The sequence below is a fragment of the Lynx rufus genome, unplaced genomic scaffold (assembly GCF_022079265.1).
Source record: "Lynx rufus isolate CCGP_SWC_20201006 ecotype Redwood Valley unplaced genomic scaffold, mLynRuf1.p SCAF_1, whole genome shotgun sequence".
Taxonomy (NCBI): domain Eukaryota; kingdom Metazoa; phylum Chordata; class Mammalia; order Carnivora; family Felidae; genus Lynx; species Lynx rufus.
This window is the reverse complement of record NW_025814823.1, coordinates 32674895-32700428: the sequence shown is the minus strand read 5'-3', so window position 1 is coordinate 32700428 and position 25534 is coordinate 32674895. Positions and strand designations below refer to the sequence as shown.

The 25534-nt window shown below is 34.1% G+C and overlaps 1 pseudogene; it reads right to left on the bottom strand.

Moving 5' to 3' along the window:
- LOC124508462 (NEDD8 ultimate buster 1-like) overlaps positions 1-25534 on the bottom strand; it is a 78256-nt pseudogene that overhangs the window by 19610 nt on the left and 33112 nt on the right.

The window sequence follows — 25534 nt, the reverse complement described above, 5'->3', positions numbered from 1 at the left end:
TGATACTGCCTAGGATTTAGGGACTGCTTCTGCTTATACACCTGGGAAGGAAAGAGTTAAGAATACAATCCACCTTAAGGAAAGAAAGAAGTCAGTGACCTGTTTTAATGTCCTTTTAGGCATGTTAATCACAGACTTCCTGGCAAGCAAACTATTGATATTTGCAGGCAGCAGAGTCTGTATCTATGGGACACATTTAGCAGAAGACACTTAGCAGGTTGTCTAGGATTGTTTATAAGAAACAAACATAAAATCTATGGATCTATGGGGAATGGTTCCCTGGAAAATGTCACTGAAGCTCTATCACTCACTGAATATAAAATGGAAATGTTTTATAACTGAAATGACTCTCTTCTGTGTAAGATTTGCAGTTGCACACATCACCTGAAAGCTCACATTGAAGTGAGGATAGAACAAGTAGGACGCAATGAGAAGTAGCCTGGGAAGCTCATTGTAAGTCCTCGACCAATTTTTATAACGCCTTGCGATTATCTGAGTACTTTAAATTACTGGTAAAGTTTAATCATGGGTTAGATCTTTGATTTGTCTGAGGCTAATTTGACAAACCAGTATATTATAGTATCTTATCTTTATTGGCCAGTACTTAGGCACATATGAATATAACTTGGGCAAAAGTATACTTATATTTTGAGACACCATGTGCCCAGTGCAACATGAAGAAATCCAATGTTACCTTAAAAAGGAGATGATTAATACTGGAAGACAACTAGAAACCTCTGTAATTTACTTTGAAATATATATCCTATAGAAACTCTCATAATATGCATCAAAAGGCAAGTACGAAAATGTTCACACATTGGAACTGACATGTTTAGAATCCTAAACAATAGTGGAAAGGGTTGCCTCTGTTCTTTTCTCTCGTCACCTGCACAGTTGCATCAGCAACAGTTGCAGAGGTCAAGAGAGTGAACCCTGGTCCTCAGCCTTAGGATCACTGGGAGTATGTCAGCAGGTCTTTCCACAGATATTCACTCAGGCCAGAATGGTTCTTTGTCTTACATCCCTAAGGGCCAAAGTATCTCTAGAAAATGCTGTTTTATTCTTGCTTCAGGGCTTTCCACAGTTGGTCACTAGGTTTTGTCCTCTGGTGTCAACTGTCCCCTCCCAGTCTAGACCAGTGCCCATGATTTTGCTTACATCATAACGATATATCTGAAGGGATGCAGAGGACAGAGAAGGCAGCGGGCATGCAGTCAACATGCTGAGGCTTTCTTACACAAACCCATATCTCTGTTCATCATTTTTAAAAGTAAATATAGTATATATATTTGATTCTGTTTTCATAAAGTAGTTGTTAGTGTATCTAGATCAGTATATTAAAATATGCCTGGTTGACTTAATGCCCAATCTGTTGTTACCTCTGAGCATTAGAATTGGGATTTTCAAATATCATTCTGTTAGTGTCCTACATTGTCTTAATGCTTTAAATAATTACATAACTTTAAAATAAGATATTTTTACGGATCTCTTAAAAAATAAAAGTGTGTACCCTATGAAAACACAGACTGAGGACAACATCCCTGTCGATAACGGCCCTAACCCCATGCCTACAAGACATTCTGGAGATACAATGGTTTGCCTCATACTTTCTCAGAAATTTGACAGAATTAAAGATTATTTTTAAAGAATTTTATGTTTAAAAATATTTGTCTTAATAACATTATGATTTTCTATGCAAAAAGTTTATCATCAAAAAGAATTGCACTTCAAATTAAGCATAGTATGTCACATCGAACCTTTCTTGCAAAATATAAACACTTCTATATCAATATCTACAGATCCTTTCATAAGACAATTTAATGTTACAATCCACAGATACATTCACAAAACAATATAATGTTAAAATCCAATCCTGCTAGCATAAGTTTCCGTTTAAATCACAATGAGTGTAAAGTCAATGCAATCCAAATTATCTATTAAATCCGTTTTGCATTCAGCAAGCACCTTTACAATCACTTTGCAAAATGCACCTTGAGAAGAAGGTAAATTTTCCATCAATTAACTACAGATTCTATATGCCTTAAAGTTCAAAGGCTTATCTGCACTTGCACCTAGACAGAACATAACAGCTGAAACTTTATATTCCCTCCCCATGCTTAACCAGTGCCCATGCGTGGCAACGTGCAGTGTCTAATTCTCTGCACACAATTTCTGTAGCTAAGGTGAACTGGCCCTCCTGTTTTCTGTGGCTCAAATTAATAACTAAGAGAGTTCTTCAAAATACAATATGATTAGTCATCTTTAATCAACTGAATAAATTGACTAATAAGAATCTGCCCAGTGATCACTCTCTGGAGAAGCACATTAATCTATGTATACACTCGAGGCTTCCACCCAGAGAGAGGTCACTTACACTGCCTGTGCTGTTGCCATGTTAAGTGCCTCCCAAGCAGGGTAAACATCCATCTTGCTTCAAGAAATGATAGTTCAGGTCCCTGGATAATGTCAGAGATTGCAAGCCCCGTATGAGTATGCAAAAGACTTGCAAAATAAAAGCAAAATAAGCAGGCTATCAAATGCTTCACATTTCTTCATAGTCTGGATGCTACCTTATACTGAAATGAACTGTTCCTTTTAAAAAGCAATCGACTAATTATCTAACAAATAAAATGCATTTCTATTAAATTCCCTTTAAGTATTTTATACTATAAAACAATGTTTATAATCTGAAGTACAAAGATATTTAGGCAGGCAATCATGTAATGTGTCAGAGCTAAGCTACCAATTTTTTTTAAGGAGAAAAAAGAGGTTTTACTCTTTTAAAACATTTGTCACAATATAACAATTTTATAAATATGGTGCCCTCAAGTTTAGAAGCTGTAAGATTTAAATCAGCTCATTTTAAACAATGAGAAAGAAACATAAATCTGGAACCTGGTACTCAGAGATGTATTTAAACCACAACGTCCTTGGGACAACTCATACTGAAAGAAGTGTTGTACATCTCAGGGCCTTGTCTAAAGTCACAGCCACAGCCTGCATAGAAGTTTTGTGCCCATTCTACACTATACCTGAAGTCCAGCCCTCGTCCTTGCATTTTTAAAGTAATAAATTCTACAGGACCTAGAGGAGGTGAAAGCCATATAGCCCCGATTTCTCGCTGGACTATCAGGCAGCCTTCAAGTATGTTTTTGCATTTTTGAAGCTGGTAGAGAAAGAGAGAAAGAAAGTATTTTTATGATTCTTGCACCTGACTTTGAGCAATTTGCTGCTCCTATTCGGAGATGTTACTAATACCACAATTACACATAAGTCATCACAACATAATAGGTGTCATTTTCCCCAATTTCACAATGAGAAACATAGGATTCAGGTGGAGAACCTAATTTCCTTAGGATGATTCAGGTGATAAACAACACAAACATATTTCGTCTATAAAGCTCTTGAACTTATAACTATTACAAGTAGAATTGACCAAAACATCAGTGTGCTTAACATGCCATGACTACACCTGACTGCAGTGGGACAGACTATTTCCATCATCTGTGTACCTGACGAAGTGTTTTATTTCACATCAACAACAGATCTGAGTCTTTGTGTTTTGGAACTCAAATTGGAATGCAATTTTATTTTTTTTTAATATTTTTTTTCAACGTTTATTTTATTTTTGGGGGGACAGAGAGAGACAGAGCATGAACGGGGGAGGGGCAGAGAGAGAGGGAGACACAGAATCGGAAACAGGCTCCAGGCTCCGAGCCATCAGCCCAGAGCCTGATGCGGGGCTCGAACTCACGGACCGTGAGATCGTAACCTGGCTGAAGTCAGACGCTTAACCGACTGCGCCACCCAGGCGCCCCTGGAATGCAATTTTATATTCTCTATGCTGATGTAGTATTTAAATTTTAAGAACAGATGAGAGAGTCAAGAGACAGCTTGCAAGTACATAAAAGAAAGGAACATAAGAGATAACCTTAGAAAATGTCCAGTCTTGAACATAAAGGAGTCAGAGCTGCAAATATCCATGTTAGAACAAAAACCAAGGGATAAAACTATGTCCCACAGAATGAAATTAAGGGAAGTCAAAGTGTTGAAGATGCATTAAAGATAGAAAAGGGAAATGATGCTAGGCCAAATATGGATTACTCAAGTTGAAACTAGAGAGCAAATATGGAGTCAAGAAGGGATTCTTTTGGATAACAGAGACACAAGGGAAAATACGATAGTATTTGTTATATGTAGAAAATATCTCAGGTATCAAATTAAATGGAAATACTGGTAAGGAGAAACTTGGGATACATCAATCTGAAAACAAGCAAACAAAAAAGATTCCAATCACTAAGATGACAGACAATGAATGTCTGACAAAAAAAAAAAAAAAAAAAACAATGTAAAGAAGGGAAGCTGGCTTTTATGAAGTATTTTTTCACATCTTTTAAAATTTAAAATATGAATTATTTTAAATTATTCAATGAAATATTTAGTTTGGGCTTTTACTAAATAATATCTCATATTTTTAAATGAAGAGACATGGTTCCTACATCCTAATTTACCCTCTAACATTGATGCAAACACTGATATGATAATGCTTATGCATGTTAGTAGCATAGTGACAAAGGAGACTTAGAAATTAACTTATGTGGACATGACAATAAAGGTTCTGAAATACAATATATGAGGGTGTGCTTGGGTGGCTCAGTCGGTTAAGCGTCCGACTTCAGCTCAGGTCAGGATCTCGTGGTCCGTGAGTTCAAGCCCCACTTCACGCTCTGTGATGACAGCTCAGAACCTGGGGCCTGCTTCAGATTCTGTGTCTCCCTCTCTCTCCTCCCCTCCTCCACTCATGCTCTGTCTCTCAAAAATTAATAAAAATGTTTAAAAAATTATAAAATACAACATATGAGGACATATAGAAGAAGGTGATTCAGAAGAGATTAAATTTATGCAAGGCTTATTCTCACATTCCAAAACTAATTACAGACACATACACACACACACACACACACATGCACACTTTCTCATGTATGATCCTAATATCATTTCTAATGACTTTAAACCAATGAGACCTATTTCTAAGAAGAAATAGGTAGCCTTACAGTAAAATCCTCATAACAGAACATGACAAGATTCCACATTCTTCTGTCTCTTCTTCCAGCTTTGGTCATGGTCACAAATGAAGCAATAATACTATAAATCTAATCAAAAGAATATATGAACCCAGCAATTTTAAATCTAGTTATATACCTAATATATATGTATATTATATTTACATTAGCTATATCAGTTATAACTGTGTGTATCTGTTCAGCTTAGGATATATATAAGAATGTTCAAAGAAGGACTATTTGCAATAGTCTCAAACTGAAATGTCCATCAAGAGTAGAATGAATAAATGTATGTATTACATTCATCTAACAGATGGTAAAAGCTAATGAGAATGAGTAAAATATAGGAATTAACAACAATTCAAATGAATTTCAGAAGCACAGTGTTGAGCTAAATAAGTTAGAGATAAAAGAGTACTTATCATAAACTGATATACATATATATATATATATATATATATATAGTGTATAACACAGGTTTTATTTATGTGTGTGTGTGTATGTGTGTGTGTGTGTGTGTGTGTGTGTGTGTGCGCGCGCATGTGTGTGTCCTTTGGTTATGGAGTAAATGGAAAGATACTTTCTGGAGTTTCTGAGGTGCTGATAAATTTATGTAATTTAATATGTGGAGTGGTTTCATGGGTTATGTTCTATATGGAAATTCATTAAGCAATACTTAATCCCATATATGTGTTATATACCTGTTGAATTAGTCCACAAGGGTTGCCCTAACCAAACATCACAGACTAGGTATTTTAAAGCATAGCATATGCTTAATATCTTTATTTTCTCACAATTATGGAAGCTAGTAGTCCAAGAGCAAGGTCTCAGCAGGTTTGGTTTCTCCCAAAGCCTCTCTCCTTGGCTTGCAGTAGGCCGCCTTCTCACTGTATTCTGTACATGATCTTTTCTTTATGTGCACATCTCTGGTGTATTTTCCTCCTCTTACAAGGACACCAATCCTATTGGATGAGGGCCTTACCCTTGTGACTATATTTAACCTTAATCACCTCCTTAAAGGCCCTGACTACACACACAGTCACACTGGGGATAAAGGGCTTCAACATATTAATTTGGGGGGGCACAATTCAATCCATAAAACGGCAACAACAAAACAACAACAATGTCACAAAAATAATAAAAAATAAAAAACATAACATCCACAATCTGAAAAGTACCTTATTCAGCAATCATCGTCCCTCACTCTTTTACTTTGATATTCTTGTATTTTTTTATACAAGAAGGCATAACAAAGTTTAATATTCCTTTCCCTTCCTCACCTCTATGTCTACATTGACTGTATTATGCATTTACCTTTAACCAACAGACTTAGCATCATTGTTCTTGCTTTTGATGGAAAGAGTTGATAATATATCTCTCCCAAACTTTAAGCAAAACATTGAAAACATAATTATTGTGGGCTATGATTGAGGGTAAGACATTTCCCTTTGTCTGACCTTTATAAAAGAAATATATATTAATAAATTTACCAAATCTCCTCTTTTCAAATCATATTGAAATGTAAATCAAATTTGGAATATGAATTAGGGATACAGCATCATGTTAATGAATGAACACTTGCTATGAAATTAATTAGTAAGAAATTTAGGTGGCATGAGCTGTGTTAAGCCTAAAAATTTTAAAGGACAAATAAGAAAAAAATTAATAATGATAAGATTGCTTTTAGTGATTAAATAAATTATAATTATAAATCTGCATTGTACATAAAAATGCTTACTCTGATACTTAATTTACTGATATTCTATTCTACCCAATTTGTTGTTGGATAATACACAGGAGGCAGTGTCTGATCTGGGATTATACAGCTTGTTGTTAGAACTTGGCAAGCAATTTTAGAAATTTTAGATACCAAGATAACAACTCTGAAGTTGGATGAACTGTAATCCTTGAATAAAATCAATGTAACACCCAAGATTTTCAACACAAATCATATACAATACATTTCAAAAGCATACCAAAAGTAGGGACTGAAATACACAGTAACTAATCCATAGCCCCAGGGGTATGTGAACAGCTAGCTTATTTTTCACTACTCATAAGCCTTTGAATTTAGCTGTTCTGTTTTCTGCATTTAAACATGTGGTGCTTATAACATCCTTAATAATCAAAACTAGATAGCTACCATAAAAACATGCCCCTAGTTATAGCATATTAAACACATAAATAATTATATTAAGTGCACTTAGCTGTTCCAAAGTAAGGAATGTTTTTGCAAATGGTATTATATGTTGGAAAATGATATTTAAAATATTTCTATCAATTTTCATGACCAAAATTATCCTGCATGTATTTTTCTACTTAATAATAAAAAATATAACAAAGGTATAGCCTGAACATGGCATATGAATATGTCCTATATTTACTCTAAATCATACATAAAATGGAAGAAACTCATTTGATACTTTGCCATATCAGTTTGTTTTTCTGAATTATAGCAAACAGGTCAACTTATAGATTCTTTTATAAGCATATTACACACGCTTATGTACAATGACATAAATTTAAAGGGCTATAAACTAAGTTTCATCAATTAATCTTATAGAGAGAGATGTTTATGATATATATTGTATTACTTAATATAATCCTTTAGAAGGCTAAAGGAAATATTTGGTATATTCACTTACTTTCCTATTGATTTAATTTTAAAAATTTCACAGTGCTTTTTAGAAATCCTTATTCCTCCCAGGTTTGTAAAACTATATGAACTTACCAAACTAATATAAGCATTAATTCAATAAAGTTTTGAGGGCACTTTCTCTATAACTGGAACTGCCATAACTTTTATAATGTACAGCAGTCATCCAACTATGGCCTATGGGCCAAATCTGCCCTGCCATCTAATTTTGTAAACAAAGTTAGCTTGGAACTCAGACTTATCCATTCACTTACACTTATTTACTATGAGTGTTTTCTCTCTGCACTGCCAAAGTTGTGTAGTTGCCACAGAGACTACATGTCAAGCAACGTAAGGTTATATATTTATATATACTATCTGACTCTTTACCAGAAAAGTTTGCCAAACCTCTGCACAGAGGATTAGGATTACGTGAACATACAGAAAAGACAGCATCTTCATGGGCAATGAGGAATGAATAGCAATAGAAATTTGCAGGGCTGTTGTGATCATCAGAATAGGCATTATGTGAAAACACCTTAGTGTCAATATTAGTGCATGTTTTGAAATATTCAATAGATATTTACCAAGAAACTGAGCTAAAATTTATCTGTGAATATGCACTGAGCACATATTGATGCAAATCAGTCAGGTGCTTATACAAATATGAAAAGAACACTTTTTGAGTTTAATCTATCATCTTACTTAAAGTATAAGAATAAAAAATAAACTTTATGCTGAGTCTGCCCTTTATTTTCTGTCCTTTATTTTTATTTCTGCCCTTTGTAATCTTAGAAATTATACTTTGTTTTCCTATACTGCCCTGTCCGGACGTCTTATTTTTAAGCCTCACTACTTCCTAATAGACTGTGAGATTTTGTTCAGCTAAATATCTTTAGGAGGCTAACAGGGTTGCAGGGATGAATATATGTGATGGGTGAAGTGACAGGAAGAGGTCAGATCCTGGATATATCTTGAAAGTACCATCAACAATAATTCCTGACTAACACAATATGAAGTAAGAGAGGAGTCAAGAATGAGTTGAACATGTATATATTTCAAAATATTTTTTTCTGAAAACACTGGGAGGATAGAGCTTCTATTGACAAACATGGAAAACACTATGCAGCATAGATTGTAAAGAAAAGAATCAAGAGTTTATTTTCAAATATGTTATTACTGCCTAAGCTATATGTGGGTGATTTTATCTCCTACATACTAAACATGTGAAATTATGTATGTAAATGACCCGGGGTTTGTCAACAGGTGTAGACAGAAATGTTCCTGAATAGGACAGAATAGGCGGGATGACAGAAAACTATGTTCTCTTTTCCTATACAGTAGAAAAAAAAAAAAGTCAGAAGCAAAACTGAACTCATGTGTTAATCTCATGATGCCTCAGTTTCCCATATTAGAACATCAACTAAATTTGAACTATTTCCTGAGGATATTACAATGACAGCAAAATGATTTATATTGGAATAAATTGCTTTTATTAAATGTGTAGAGATGAGATGAATATTTCTGAAAATGCATACATAAATTTAAATATATTTTCAAAACAGCAACTATGTAGCATTTCCCATGATTTCACTATGGAGTTATGAAGTCAATTTGATTTCCCAACTGAATGAACATCCTCACACCTTTTTACTCATAAAATGAAGCAGTGAATGGATTGTAATTTATGGTTCTACTGTGTAGATGACACCAGGGGAAGGAACAGAGGTATACATAAAAATATACATTTCTTATTTCCTTAAACTCCATCCCAGTCACCTTCAATGAGTATTTGATTCATTCCATGTTACTGTTCCTTGGGTTAAATTAATAGACTGTAGAACTTTTCTTTATTAGTTATTGCATAAATAGAAAAACTTCCTCTAAAATAAAATTAGAAGAAAATACTTTAGGTTAAATGATGAATTGCAATATTATTTGACAGAAAAAAAATCAAAGTGTCCTGATACATGTTATTTGAAAGTAAGGTTTATGAGCATAAATTTATTTGTATCTTAAATATAGTCAGGAGTAATGAAATTACTAAAAAAGAGTGTGCCTTTATGCCCATGGCACCAGAAATGGGAAAGACTATCTCCCCCGACCGAATGAAATTCTTGGAAGCGCATCACAAATTCTAATTTCCTCACCACCTAGTGGATGATTATTTAAAATATTTAAATGTTAGGTTATCATCTCAAAAATGAAGTAGAAAAAATGTATAGGGAATCACCAAAAAAACCCAAATAGTCAAAGAAATCATGAGAAAGGACTAAGAAGGAGGCACCACACTCCTTGATTTCAAGCTATAATATAAAGCTATAGTAACAGAAAAATTACTTGTATAATAACAAATAGATCAATGTAACATAATCAAGAGCCCAGAAATAAGCAGCAGTATATATGGCCAACTAATATTTGACAAGGGGCCAAGAATACCCAATGCAGAAAAGAGTCTCTTCAATAAACGGTGCTAAGATAGTTGGATGTTCACATGTAAAAGAATGAATCAGAAACACTATCTTACTCAACTCACAAAAATTAACTTGAAATGGATTAGAGACTGAAAATAAGACCTGAAACCCTGAAACCCCTATAAGAAAACATAGGAATAAAACTCAATATGGATATTGGTAATGACTTTTAAGATATGACACCTTAAAGTACAGAGAACAAAAGCATAAACAAGTGGGACTACATCAGAGTAAAAAGCTTCTGAACAGCGAAAGAAACCATGAACACAGTAAAAATAAAACCAATGGAATTGGAAAAATATTTGCAAACCATATATCTGATAAGAGGTTAAAAGCCAAAATATATAAAGGACCCATACAACTCAATAGCAAAAAAAAAAAAAAAAATCTCAATTTAAAATATGGGCAAAGAATCTTAATAGACATTTTTCAAACAAAGAGATACAAAAGGACAACAGGTACATGAAAAGATGCTCGATATCACTAGTCATTAGGGAAACACAAATTAAAATCACAGTAAGATGTCACCCACCCCAATCCTGCTGGAATGGCCATCATCAAAAAGACAAATGCTGGCATGGATGTGAATAAAAGGAAACCCTTGTGCAGTGTTGGTGGGATTATAAATTGGTACAGGCACTATGGAAAACAGTATGAAGAATCCTAAAAAATTAAAAATATAACTACCATATGATCCAGTAATTCCACTTCTGGGTATACATCCAAAGGAAATGCAAACACTAACTACAAAAAGATATGTGCACCCCCATGTTCACAGTACCATTTTTTACAATTCCCAAGACATGGAAACAACCTCAGTGTCCACTGATGGATGAATGGACTTAAAAAGTTGTGTTACATATACACAATAGAATATTATTCAGCCATAAAAAATGAGGAAAGCCTACTGTTTGCGACATGGGATTCATAGCAGTATATTTCATATGCGTTATATAATTATGAGTGCATTATATAATTATGAGTGACCCTCACATAGCATGTTGTTTCATTTTCTTCACAAACATAAAATAATGCATCAAGTCTTTTCATCTTGATTTTATTGAAAACACAAATGTTTGTTTTTAAAAGTGTAGAACTAAAACATCACAATGCAAATAGATCATTTATATTTAAACATACATATGACTGAGTTGAAGTTAAGAAGTCAGTTTACATTATTAAAGACAAAAACTGAAACTATCCTTATATATCTAATTAGCATTATATTTGGTTTTAAGGCAGTAAATGTGATGAGTCCATTGGTATTTTCCTCCAATACAAGCTATATAAGTAGCCATTATTTATCCTAAATGTACTAAAATATATATATATACATATATATACATACAGAATAATACATATATACATACATATTTAATTCCATTCAGAAAATAGGAAATGAGAAAGAATGAATTTTAAAAATGAGAAAGAATGAATTTTAAAAAGGTCTAGGGGCACCTGGGTAGGTCAGTTGGTTAAGTGTCCAACTCTTGATTTCAACTCAGGTCAGGATCTCAAGGTTGTGAGATCAAGCCACACATCAGACCCTACGTCCAGCACTTAAGATTATCTTTCTCTCTCTCCCTCTGTACCCCGCTGTCCCTCCCAATCTTTCTCCCTGTCTCAGAAAAAAAAAAGAAAAGAAAAGAAAAGAAAAGAAAAGAAAAGAAAAGAAAAGAAAAGAAAAGAAAAGAAAAGAAAAATCCAAAATGGTCCAGAAAGCATTCTAAATTATGAAATTAAAGGTTTTAGAGGGCATTTCATATTTTCGTTCATGTTTAGTAAGTCTGTCGAAAACCGCAGATTTCATCATTTTCATGCCAGAATTACATCCTAACTCTAGTAGACTTTTTTCCTTAAATTGTTTCAATGATATTTTGCTTTGGGGATATTCTTAGGCGTTTTTCCTATCATTACCACTTACAGCTGTAGCAGGCATCAAGCGAAATTTAGCACTGTGTTTGTGGTTTCTATTCATTCAACAAGTATTCCTTAAATGACTACCATGTCTGAGATGTTACTGCTCGGATAGCAGTGATGAAAAATGTAGTCTTTATTCTTACGGGAGCTTAAGTTCTTATGGAAATTCTTCAGAACAATCTATCAATAATCTCAGATACTGGTAAAAGTGCATCATGATAAGAAAATATGAAAGAGTAGGAGCCACAGTTACTGCAGAAGAGTAGAGTTATGGAAATCTTGAATGATAAAGAGCTCTGTGATTTGTAAAACTGAACACAAGTAAAGTAGCTATTCAGGATCAAGAGGGAAAATATTCTGAATAGAAGAAACATCATGTGCTTTGAGACCTATGAAATTGCATGCTCATTTGGTTATTCCTATTGACATTGTGTTAGTTTCTTCTTCAACCTTGTTTTAATGCACATGCACAGATTCACAATAAAGGTAATTTCAGTTACGATAAACGATTATGTAAGAAGCATGCACTGGTATTCATATTTATATTATTACACTAAATATGTGAATATATTTTTGATTATTAGAAAACTACAAGGCTCTTGAAAGGAGGGCTTCCAAGTTAATTTCTTACCCCATCCCCAGAATGAGTTTAGATGCTTGCTTCTTCAAGGCCAATAGTAGAGCCTCTCTTTATAGTCTACTATAATGGAGTCTTACACAATGCGATGTACTCATAGGAGTGACATCCTATCTCCCTTGATTGTAAGCAAGTCAGTTTTCATCTTCACTCAAGGTGAGAGGATGACATAACCCAGTGAATCTTCAGGGTTATATCATTAGGTGTGTTACCTTTCCTATCTTCCCAGTTAACTCACATTTTTTCTTTGACTTTGGCAAAAAAGTTAACTTTTGTTAAAATATGAACAGTGAATCCATGGCTGCCTAATATTAGTTTTCACAGCTTTAAAATGTTTAAATTTTTCATAGGCAAATATTTTTAAAGGTATAAGCAGTATCTGTATTCAGGCACAGTCTTCTTTTTAGAGTTTTGTTAGTTCATCAGGTGGGCTTAATCATGCATTTTTTTCTTCCTTCCATTACTGACTGACAATATATTAAAACACTAACATTTTAAAAGACAAAGGAAAAAAGACTATTTTTCTTTTGTTTTCATATTCCACATTGTTACAGAAAAGACTGAAATTAATTTATACAGAAATTCATATGCAAAAAATAAATTCACACTTTTATTTTCAGTTGACTATACTGACATAACTGTATATTTTCAGTGTTTGTTACATAGAAAGTATTTAAGACATATTTGTTCACTGAACTGAAAAATTCAAGTGAAATTTTTCCCTCAAGAGAATGAAAGGATAAAATTCTTTTATTTTTATGTATTATGTCCTTCATTGAATATAATTCTGTTTAAATGATTTTAAGTAAAAGAAAAACTAAGATTTACTCTTAATTTATGTGTTTTATCCTTTTGTGGGTGTTTGCTTTTTAATACACCATGAAACCAGTGTGTCTTAAAATGTAGTGTGTTCCTTAGACTTCATTAGACCTACAGGATCAGAAATCTCATGGTATTGGATCTAGAAACTGGCACTATAACAATCTCCCAAATGGGCTACAGAAGCAATAATTTGAAGAACACTTTCTGGGACTTCATACATATGCACTGCATATATATCATATAAACAATACACTTCTGTTATTACTGTCACCATACTGACAGGAAAGAAAAATTACATTGAAGACCTGATCTGAAATAAGTGGAAAAGACATAACTATTGATACCTTAGTCAATATTTCCAATAAAGTGTGACTCTACAGTGTATAGCTGTCTTAAACTAGGCCTTACGTTGTTTGCAATGACAGTAAAGGAAAATTACTACTTACCTTGTTTGTACTTACATACAAAAATGACTATGTTTATTGAAAGCACTGTCACAATATTTTTACTCTTCATAAATAAAATTTAATTACACAAAGAATAAGTTTAGTTATTGCCTATAATATATATATATAAACTATATAAACACAATGTGCATGATTGATTCATCAATGATCATTCACATCTCTAAATTTTAGAAAAGAATTTCACAATCTTTTACACTACAGTATGTTTTCTACTGCACTTATTATAATCTATTACATATTTCTGAAATAAATTATATTGGGAAGTTACAAACTCTCTCCTTTGAAGATACAAAGTACAGAAAATTAACCTATTGGGAAAGGAAAGATTAAAGGAAGACAGAATTTGTTGAAAAATTCTACTTATTATTTAAAAAGATAGATTTTGGTAATAAAATATGCTATTCTAGAAGATACATTCCTATCAACACTAGCTAATAATGTTAACTGAGGAAACATTAAAAATCATCACCATTGATATATCTCTGGTATTCATTTGTGGTCATAAGATACCTGTGAATAAAATAATGTATTTATTTCTAAAATGTATATTTCTTTTTTTTTTTTTTTTTTTTTTTTTTTTAAGACTTATTTTTTTTTTTTCAACGTTTATTTATTTTTGGGACAGAGAGAGACAGAGCATGAATGGGGGAGGGGCAGAGAGAGAGGGAGACACAGAACCGGAAACAGGCTCCAGGCTCTGAGCCATCAGCCCAGAGCCCGACGCGGGGCTCGAACTCACGGACCGCGAGATCGTGACCTGGCTGAAGTCGGACGCTTAACCGACTGCGCCACCCAGGCGCCCCTAAAATGTATATTTCATAATGAATCTACTAAGGTTATTTATTTAATGTTTATTATTCTCAGAATATATTGATATTATAGGTATATATCCATAAAATATCTATGATGGAGGTCAACTGCTGAGTAATTTGTAAACATGCTAAGTTTATCTGAAATTAAGTATTTCTGAATTTTAGGTGAGAGAAGCAAGCCAAATGTCAACATAGTAAAAAAGCAATATAGTTTCATCTGTTACTCAAATATGGGCTTTATTGACCAAAATAGTAATTCTTTGTATTCTTTATTTGTTTGTGTGTGTCTATGCGTGGGATGAAAGATTCCTGTTAGAATTAGAATTACATGTTTGAGTATGTTGTATAAATAAATTTAAAAAAAAAGTTTTGCAGTGAAAATTTTAGCAGACATTACAAAGGAATTTTCATAAATATATTCTATTCCCTGATAGATCCCATCCATATTCAATACCTTTTAAATAAAAGTATTCGAAAGTTGGCTTCAATGACACTCTTGCTCTTATGATATGAAACTCTTCCTCAAAGTGGTGATATTCAGGCAATGGCAAGAAAACCTGTGTTTCATTGTTAAAACTTGAAATACTCTTTACTCATTGACTAATGGACACTGTCTTAAATATATGAGTGCCTCTTATGTCATTCACTCTCCTATCCTCTCCTTGACAATCCCCCATTTTTCCCCATGTCCATAATGAAAGGATTATCATTTGTCCCATTGAAGAACCACAAGACTCTGACCTAGTACTTCAGACTTCATTCATTCAAAATGTTTAGTGTCAATGCAATCATTCCTTTAAAATTCCCAACTTTAGGCTATCTAGGGAGACACAAGAGGATCAACTTCATTTCCAAGTACCCTCGCCTCAGGGCTTGGGCAGTTGACAGCCAGATAGGCAAGACCCTCTGTAGACATCCCCTCCTTTCTCCAATTTCTTCAGAGCAAGTCCAGATGCCAGCATGAAAAATGGAATCTCTTTAGGCAAACACCTACCACTAATGCTTATTATATGCTTTGATTAAAACTCCTGACTTCTCTTGCTTGGGCAAATAAATATTTGTCTTTAGATTAGTTGATATCTTCTGTTACAATATAATATTTACTTCCTCTTCATTCCTATCATCTGTTTTTATATTCCTTCACCTTTGAACTCACTTCTGTCTGTATTCTATAATTTTTTGTATACATATATGCCTCTGCTTTTAGGTTATAAGCTTCTCTAAAATAGGTAAGCTTCAAATATGATTTGCTAACGTATACAGCTCCTAAATGTTCAGTATATGTTTCAAGAATAAATGAATCAATGAACTAGTTGAATAGCTGTGTCATTAACAAAGGAGTGTAATGTCTCATTTTTAAATATTCCAATTAAAAAAGGAACCAAAACTAAAGTATCAGACTGTTATTTTATGTGATATTCATATAGACCAAGAAAAAATATGGATATGATTTTGAAATGCATTACTCATTAACAGGAAATATTTAGAGTAATTCAACAATGTGACAGGTGTTTCCCACTCTCTTCAGATTTCAGTTGATTCTTTATCAGCTAATGTGACATTCATAAAACAGGACACAATATCAAGGGACAAGTCAAGGAGAAAGGAGCAAATGTACCAGAAAAGAAGAATCTTGTTAATTGAACTCCATTTCCATCCTTTTATTGCATAATTTAATTATAGAGTTTGATTACTTGTTTGGAAACTTTAGTTGATACACAAGCAAAAATGACTACTATTTATAATCATATAGACTTTTGTTATTTTCAATAATGATATACTTTTTTCGTGTTTTATCTTGCTTTAAGTGGATTCCTTGTGATTGAATCTATAGTGGTCATAAATATGTGAGATTAATCATATTAAAATTACACTATCTTTATATGTTTGTATATGTAAACTGCCAATTAACATTTACACAATATTTTCCTTCCTGGCTAATTTTAAGATGATACAACTTACCAAACTATAACATATATGTGTATACAACACACTCACATACATGCGTGCACACACACACACACACAGAACTATATACGTCACACATGTATAAAATGTTATATCTATTTCAAATCTCTAAAACATAGGGGAATATATTTTTATTTCAAAGATAAGTATGTATATACTTTTAATTAGGTAAAAATAAAATACAAATATCTGGGCAAAATATTTATAGCACCAAAATATAGATGTATATATAATATATATTCAATGTATTTGCTAAATAAAATGGTTTCCTTAGTCTACTCAATAGAAAAAATACCATAAACTGAGTAGTTTAATAAATAACAGATTTATTAATCCAAGGTTATGGCACAAGAAGATTTGATATCCGGTGAGGGCCTCCATCCTCTCTGATGGCTATTGAAGCTAACATCGTGAAGAGCAAGGGAATTTTCTCAGGCCTCTTTTATAAGGACATTAATCCCGTTCATGATGGTACAAACATCATAATCCCCACCCTCCCAAAGGCCTCACCTCCTCAGGGCTTGGGATTTCAACATATGAATTTGGGGGATACTGACATTTAATCTATAGCACTTGTTATAGAGGACATTTATTAAATCAACATATATTTACTAGGGGTCTCTTATGTTCTTGGTGCTGCTAGGCACAAATGATGTGGCCAAGAACAAGACAAAGCTGGCACCCCTCCAATATTCTTTATAACATACAGAGTTTTCTGTAATCTCAGGACCTCCAGTCAATTCAATTATTCAACAATTATGTAGTAAGAATTATGCTAGATGGCGAAGATTCAGCGGGAAACAAACAGATTAAAATGCTTAACCTCATAGATCTTACATGTTAGAGAAGACATATGTTAGCGAAGACAAAAAAATAATTAGGTAAGCTAGGTAGTATATTTAAAAGATTGTGTATGGCATGGAAAAACAGAAAACAGAATAAGAGGAGTGGATTATACTAAGTGGATTATACTATTTTAAGAGTAGTCAGATTAGGGGCACGTGGGTGGCTCAGTTGACTAAGCCTCCCACTCTTGGTTCTGTGCTGGCAGCACAGAGACTACTTGGGATTCTCTCTCTCCCTCTCTGTGCCCCATTCCCACTCATGCTATTTCTGTCTCTCTCAAAATAAACAAATAAACTTAAAAAAAAAAAAAAGCAGTCAGACGATGCCTCAATGACCAGTGAAATGTTAGCCAAAATTAAAGGAAATGAAGCAATAAGTCATGGATATTTGAAAAAAAGCCAATAGCCAGTACAAAGGTCAGGAGCCAAGAGGAACCTTTGAAAGGAGGACACTGGAAAACTAAAAAAGGCCAGGATGAATAGAAATAAATCATCAAGGGACAGAGTAGGATAAAATTCTGTCGCAGACATAAAGAATCCCTATATATATAGGCTTTATAGATTATTGTATAGACTTTGATTTTATCTGAATAAAATGCAAAACCATGAGTGACAGACTGATGTATATTTACAAAAGAAAACTCCTACAAGTGTGCCAAGAATTTACTGCAAGAAAAAGGGTTTAAGCAGGAAGGCCATATAGCAGGTTATCACAACTATCTTGGTCAAAGATAACAGCAGCTTTACCAGAATGGAACCAGTGTTAGAAGTGGAAGATCCATTCTGTTGTATTTTGAAGGAAGAAGAAGCCAGATATTTTGACACATAGGATGCAGTGTGATCAAAAGAGATGACTACAGGTAATTTAAGATGTTTAACCACATCTAAGTTAAAGAAGATGGGTGGTGGAATAGGTTGACGGGGCTGGTTGCAAATTTAGATTGGGTAATCCCAGTTTTGAAGTGAACAAACTGAAGACACATTTGGGTAAATGAGTCTGAATTTCAAAGGAGAATTATGGGCCTAACATACTTATTGGGAATCAAATAAATTTGCCATGCAAGTGAGTTTGGATGGAAAAGTCCAAGGACCCCTCCTACATTAAGGAATCAAAGAAACAGGAAGGTGAGAAAAAAAAAAAGCGCAGCTAGTGCAGCTAGCTGAAAAAGTGCAGTTAGTGAAAAACAAAGACAAACACGATAGTTTGATTCCTGGAAGTGTGGCAATGAAAGTGTTTCAAAGAGAGAGTGATAAAATACTAAATAATGTTGAGAAGGCAAGTGAGATGAGAACCAAGAACAGAACATTGAATGTAGCAGGCAGAAGTCAGTTCAGACTTTGACAAGAGCAGCGAACATGGAGTGACGTGGGCACAAGGCAGTTCAGTGTTATTGTAGAGAATGAGAGGAGAAAAAGTAGGAAAGAAAAAGTTGACAATTCTTTTAAGGATTCAAAAAATGGCAGATCCTTCTTCCCAATTGTTTAAGAATTGTTGAAGAATAAAAAAATAATATTTTAAAAAAATTATCAGAATATCCTCAGTAATAGGTAAAGTACAGAATTCTCACAAATTCAAATGAGAAACATACATAAAATTAGCTGTGTAAAAAATTTTTGAGCCACGAAGAATTTTGTAAGCAAATAGTCTACTAAAACATTTCACCTCAATTTCCACCACTTCCTTAGTAAAATATTTTGTTTCTTCACCTAATTTTACAGTCACAAAATTTTCCTCAGCCTGTACTGTATGTGGTTACTTCTGTTCACATACACACATGTTTATTTCTCAGAATAAATCCTTTCACTGGGTTCTAGGAACACTCGGGGGAAATATTCATAGATTGCCTTTGTTCTCATCCTCTCCTGAACTGCAATTGCACATTGAAATCAGTTCCTTTGAGGACTAGAAAGCAATTCAGCAGGAAAAACTGCCTTTTTATTGGCTTTAAGTCCATGAAAGGTCCATCACTGGACATCAAAATTGTGTGAGTTTTGGTTGTGTGCTTTCCTGAATTTTCTGAATTTTCTCCTCTTTTATAGGTTTTAAGGCAAAAAGAGGGTGTACATATACACAGGGAAAGAGTAAAGCATTTAGGAAAGTCTTGAAATACAACATAATCATCTAAGAGGCAAGTGGAGGAAGAGAAGCAAAGAAAAAACCACACAGATAATATTGTTTAAGAATAAAAGAAATAATATTTTTAAAAATTCTCAGAAAACACAAGAGCATTTCCACAATGTCAAATTCATAGCCATCGAATACTATGAGGACATAAACATACTTCACACATATACTAAGTAGGGTGTCATTAGCAAATACAGTAAGATCAATTTTAACTGAATGGTGTGGAGGAAAAAAAAACATGATTAAAAAAGGTAGTCAAAGAATAAACAGGGTTTAATGAAGAGAGTCAAAAAAGTGGTGTTGATATGACCTGCATGAAAGTGGGAGCTGTTATCTATTTTATACAGTATTCATACCCAGTACCTACCACAAAGACTGGTAAAGTAGGGACATGCATTAAATATTTGTTAATTAAAGGATCCAGAGAAAGAAAACATTCTCAGTAGTCCTTTTATGTTTACTAACATTCCTATTTAATAACCTGAGAAATCGTGGGGCACTAACACCCTGTTTTCCTTCAGAAAAGTATAACTCTTAGAAAAAAAAAAAGAAAAAAGCAAACAGAAGAAATGTGTAACTCTTCCCTTAAGCCAATCACTGACTATACATTTCAGAAGACAAAATGTCATTGGGTGTTTAACATTAGAAAAGCCTCTTTGACAATATAGCTATTTAACAAATATAATATGCCAGGCTATAAATAAGGGAAAACAAAAAAATAATTAAATGAAATATTTACTGTTAATGTTAATAAAATTTAGCTTCAAATATTGTAATTCATAAATTTTATTTTCAGCTTCTAAGATTAAATACAAGAAGTAGATAGAACACATTACTTTCTTCCTATTAATTTTGAAAGTCAAGTCATGTTTTGAACAATATACATTTAATATTAACCGTAATAGTAATAATTAATTTAGATAAGTTATTAATTGAAAACAGCCTGTGTCATTAATATATATTTTCTTTGTTGTTAATTAAACCCCTAGAGTATGCAATTACTTCATAGAGTCCTCAATGTATTTACACTAGTGTTCTAGCAGAGAAAATGTAGGAGTAGTAAAATTCTTTAAAATAATAGTGCGAGTAAGTGTAAAATATATTCAGTGAGCCAAAATACCTTTGCATAAACTCTCCTGAGCCATCTAAATAACAAAGTTTAGTCTCTTCTAGATTTATCAAGATTGCTTGTGAATTTTGTAGCTACTAAAACAACTTCACTTGATTATTTTGAAATAAAATTAAAATACTCTTATTTATGTCATTATGACACTGATTCTGAGATAATACTAATTCCTAAAGATTTAAGAATAATCCTGTGACCCATAGGTAAGAGCAGGCATAATGGAACCAGAAGATAAACTTCATTTCGTTCTAAATCCACGTCATGGTAGTTTAACTCATAGCTATCACCCATACTATATTTATTCCTATCCCCAATATGTATTACTATAATAAATACTTTTACCCACTGGAAGAACACCCACAATGTTTGCTTGATATAGATATAATAGTTATGATGGTAGAACAGTCAAGTGGAAAGATGTGGAACTCCCACTAACAAAATAGTGAATAGCAACTTAATACCAATATTATAACTTCAAGGGGAATAGAAGAATTAGTGTCATATTGAAGGATTGTAGGGTTCAAGAATATTGATTCTTATCACATCACATTTGTACTTTCTAGTACAGGGATAGATTATATTTGAGAATGGCAGTGGATTGTCTTAGAATTAATCACCTGCAAATGTAATTACAGCTATTGTTCCTGATAGGAACTTATCGCCTGAACAAATCAAACAGTCCCTGGCAATCAGTATACACTTATTAGGATAAAAACACTTTTATCTCTTGTCCAAAATGGAGAATAGCATAACTAGCTGCCTTTTATCTGTAAGAGACAGCAATATACATTTCCTACTTTGCTCTAAAATTTATTGGCTTTAAACCATTATAAATTCAAGGTATCCTTGTCATATAAAAATTACACAAAATATTACTATAAATGATTATTTAAGTTAAATAATACTATATGAATCTGTAGAGCTGTTCCTAAATGCTTTGACAAGATAGATGCATGCTAGAGGTCCAAGACAACACCCATGACCTGCTACCCTAACAAATTTTCTGGTTATTTGCCAGAGAAATATTACATATCCCCTCCAAAGTGAAGAACTATTCTGCATCTTACACCCTCGACTATTAATAAAGTTGTAATATAGGTGACTTTGCTTCATTTTTGAATGCTAAGCATTCTGATGTTCTCATTTATTCCTTAAATGACATAAGAGATTCGTAGCTTTGGGTGGCTTTCAGTGCAAGGTTTCCCAGCTGGTTTGGGCAAACCTATAAAAAAAGCAGCATTGCTATTCAGTACTTAAATATCAACAATTAAATATCAAATATCAAAATTTTCTGAATATCAAAATGTCTCCTATGGATAGGGATACTGTAAAGATGCAGAAATCCCTGCTAATAGGCTTACAATGGAGTCCACTAGTTTTGGAGCCAAGATATTCCCTCTTTATAATGTTCTTCTTTTGAAAAACAGATCTTGGTCTAGTGATAGAACGTAAGTTGCATCCTTAGTCTCCCACATATGATTTCAAGGGTAATTGCCTATGACCAGTTGACTCTAAACAAACAAACAAACAAACTAGAATCTGGTTCACAAACAACTCTTAATGACATACTGAAACCATTTGGAAGGAGATTGTTGCTATGGTTCAATTCAATTCAAGATCTGTAAATGAGGAAAACATAAATCTGAGCAGAATATTGCTAATTTTTCTGGAAATAAAGAGAAGGATCTATACTATCAGGATCTTGAGATAAGGATCTATATTAATGTATAGGAAGTAATGAATGATTTTGAACTGGGACTTAGAAGATAAAAGGTTAGAAGACTGGAGAGAAGGAGACTTGAACAATGTTTTGAGGGATAACTATTAAACATAGGCTCAGGGCACATGGGTAGCTCAGTCAGTTAATCATCTGACTTTGGTTTCAGCTCGGGTCATGATCTTACGGTTCGTGAGTTCAAGCCCTGCATCAGGCTCCATGCTGACAGCCTGGAGCCTGCTTCGGATTCTCCCTCTCTGCTGCTCCCTCTCTCGCTCTCTCTGTCTCTGTCTCTTTCTCAAAATAAAATAAAATAAAATAAAATATAAAAATACGCTTGATCTTTAAGAAAATCTTTGTCCCATGGAATCCCTTGCATAGATCTCCATTATGGACATGCTCACTGATTGAGTGTAAAGGTGATGTCAGTCACCCTTAACTCCCAGCTTGTTTGGTATACCCATAAACAAAGTAAAATGGCAACAATGGAGACTATGCATGGGGTCAAAAACATGGATTCTCTAGGTCAGGCCAATCTAGCCACTGCTGCTTCTCAGTGCTCAGTGGCAAGGAGCAACCCAAGCACCTGATATGGTGCTATAAACCTGAGTGGACAAGCCATTTGTTGGCAGCTTGATTATACTGAACTTTTTCCTTCAGGGAAGGACTAGAAATATGTTCTCATGAGAAGAGATACTATATTTGGATTGAACTTCCTTATCTATCACTTATCTAATTATCTGTTCCTACATAACAAATTCCTCAAAACTGGGCTGTTCATTTCTAAATCAAATAGCATCAGCTGAGGTGAGTTTATGTTGGAGAATCCACTGCCAAATTGGCTTCTTCATTCACATGTCTGACTCCTGAGTGTTCCTTAGTGAGTCTGTGCCCCTCGCCTCTTTCTCTCCATATGGTATTTCTCCTTCAGATTCTATTTGCCTTGGGCTTATCATAGTATAACTGTTTCTGGGTATTTGGTCTTCTTAAAAGGTGGCCAATGCCCCAAGTCAATTATTTCAGTGTTCTAAAAGCACTTCAATGAATCTGAGCAAAAGTGGCAAGGCTTAATATCACCAACCTTTAGCAGTTTGAACTATCACCTCAGTGCATTTTACTGGCCAATCAAGTCACTAAGGAAATCCTGATTTAAGTAGAAGGAAGAAATCTTTTCACAAATACCACTTCTCACTGGCAAAAAGGCACATACGTGCCAGGGGGCGCAGTGGGGGGAAGTGTCTGGAGTCATCTTAAAGAGGAGCAACTACATCTATTTTTTTTCTGCCAACCATAATATATATTATTCACCATCATGGCCCCCATACAACCTATTTCTGATGAAGATATTCTTTTAATTATTTATAAAATATTCAGATGTTAGCTTTATTGATGTATGGAATAACTTATTGAAGATACTGCTACAGTTTCAGAAGTATAAAATTCCTTCCAAGTTTGAGGATTCTGTCCCTCCAGAAGTGGTACAGCACCCAAACCAGACATCATAAAATGGTAAGCTCACTTATCTAACTAGAAGGTATGCATTCTAAAGTCAAAGGATGGAAATTAGAATACCTCTCACAATGATGCCTACCTATCTTTTCACAAAGACTGCCTCCTTTCCTTGCAACTATGGGTTCTTCAGTTTTGGAAGATGCAACACCCAAAGAAAAAATGTTTCCATCAGGAGATACATAATAATATCATTTTAAATGGAGATTGAGATTACCTCCCAATCTTTTGGTTTCCTCTTACCTCTGAGTCAGCAGAAATCAGTGGGGTTACAGTATTGATTGGGATGACTGATCTTGACCATCCAGGGGAGATAAGGTTGTTTCTATAGAACAGAGCCAGGGAGGGAAGAAATGGAATCCAGGTAATTCCCTGGAATGCTCTATGTACTGCCACATCCAGAGGAAAATATCAATGAAAGTTCACTCTACTTCTATACAAATTCAACAACTAAGAGCTTATAATTGCTGAAAAATAAAAGTTCAGGCAGTTTATTTATTTATCTTATGGTTTATTTGTGAGAGAGAGAGACAGAGAGAGAGGGAGAGAATGAGTGGGGTAGGGGCAACGAGATTGGGAGACACAGAATCTGAAGCAGGCACCAGGCTCTGAGCTGTCAGCAGAGAGCCCAACGCGGGGCTCAAACCCAAACCCACAAACCATGAGATCATGACCTGAGTTGAAGTCAGATACTTAACTGACTAAGCCACCCAGGTGCCCCAAAGTTCAGGCATTTTAAATAATTTCTCTTTCTTTCTCTTCTCTTAACATTTTTGCCTATAGGTTGCAGAATACCATGACAGTATAAGGACTAAAACCGGAGGGGAAATATACATCACCGAGAGATTCTGAACTTGGACCTGAATGCAGCCAAGAGATACACATTTACATATTTTGTATTTGATTGATGGTCTCCCTTCCTTTTTTCCTTCCTTCCTTCCTTCCTTCCTTAATCTTCTTTGGAGAGGGAATTAATTTTATTTATTTTTGAGACAGAGAAAGAGCATGAACAGGAGAGGGGCAGAGAGAGAGGGAGACACAGAATCGGAAACAGGCTCCAGGCTCTGAGGTGTCAACACAGAGCCCGACGCGGGGCTCGAACTCACCGACTATGAGATCATGACCTGAGCCGAAGTCAGACGCTTAACCGACTGACCCACCCAGGCGCCCCGGAAAGGGAATTAATTTTAAACTAGCTATGTGAGGCTTAATTGAGAAGATATCATTGCATTTTTTTTTTAGGAATACATTTTGCTGCTTTTTTTTTTTTTTTAATTGGAATTACCCTCTGGGGGAAAAATCGTGTATATCGGTTGTGGCATACCGTAACATGAAATGTACTGGGATGTTTCTACTTGTTTTATTGTCAAGCAATTTAATACCATTCTTATATATGGGAAATTCCCCACTGTAT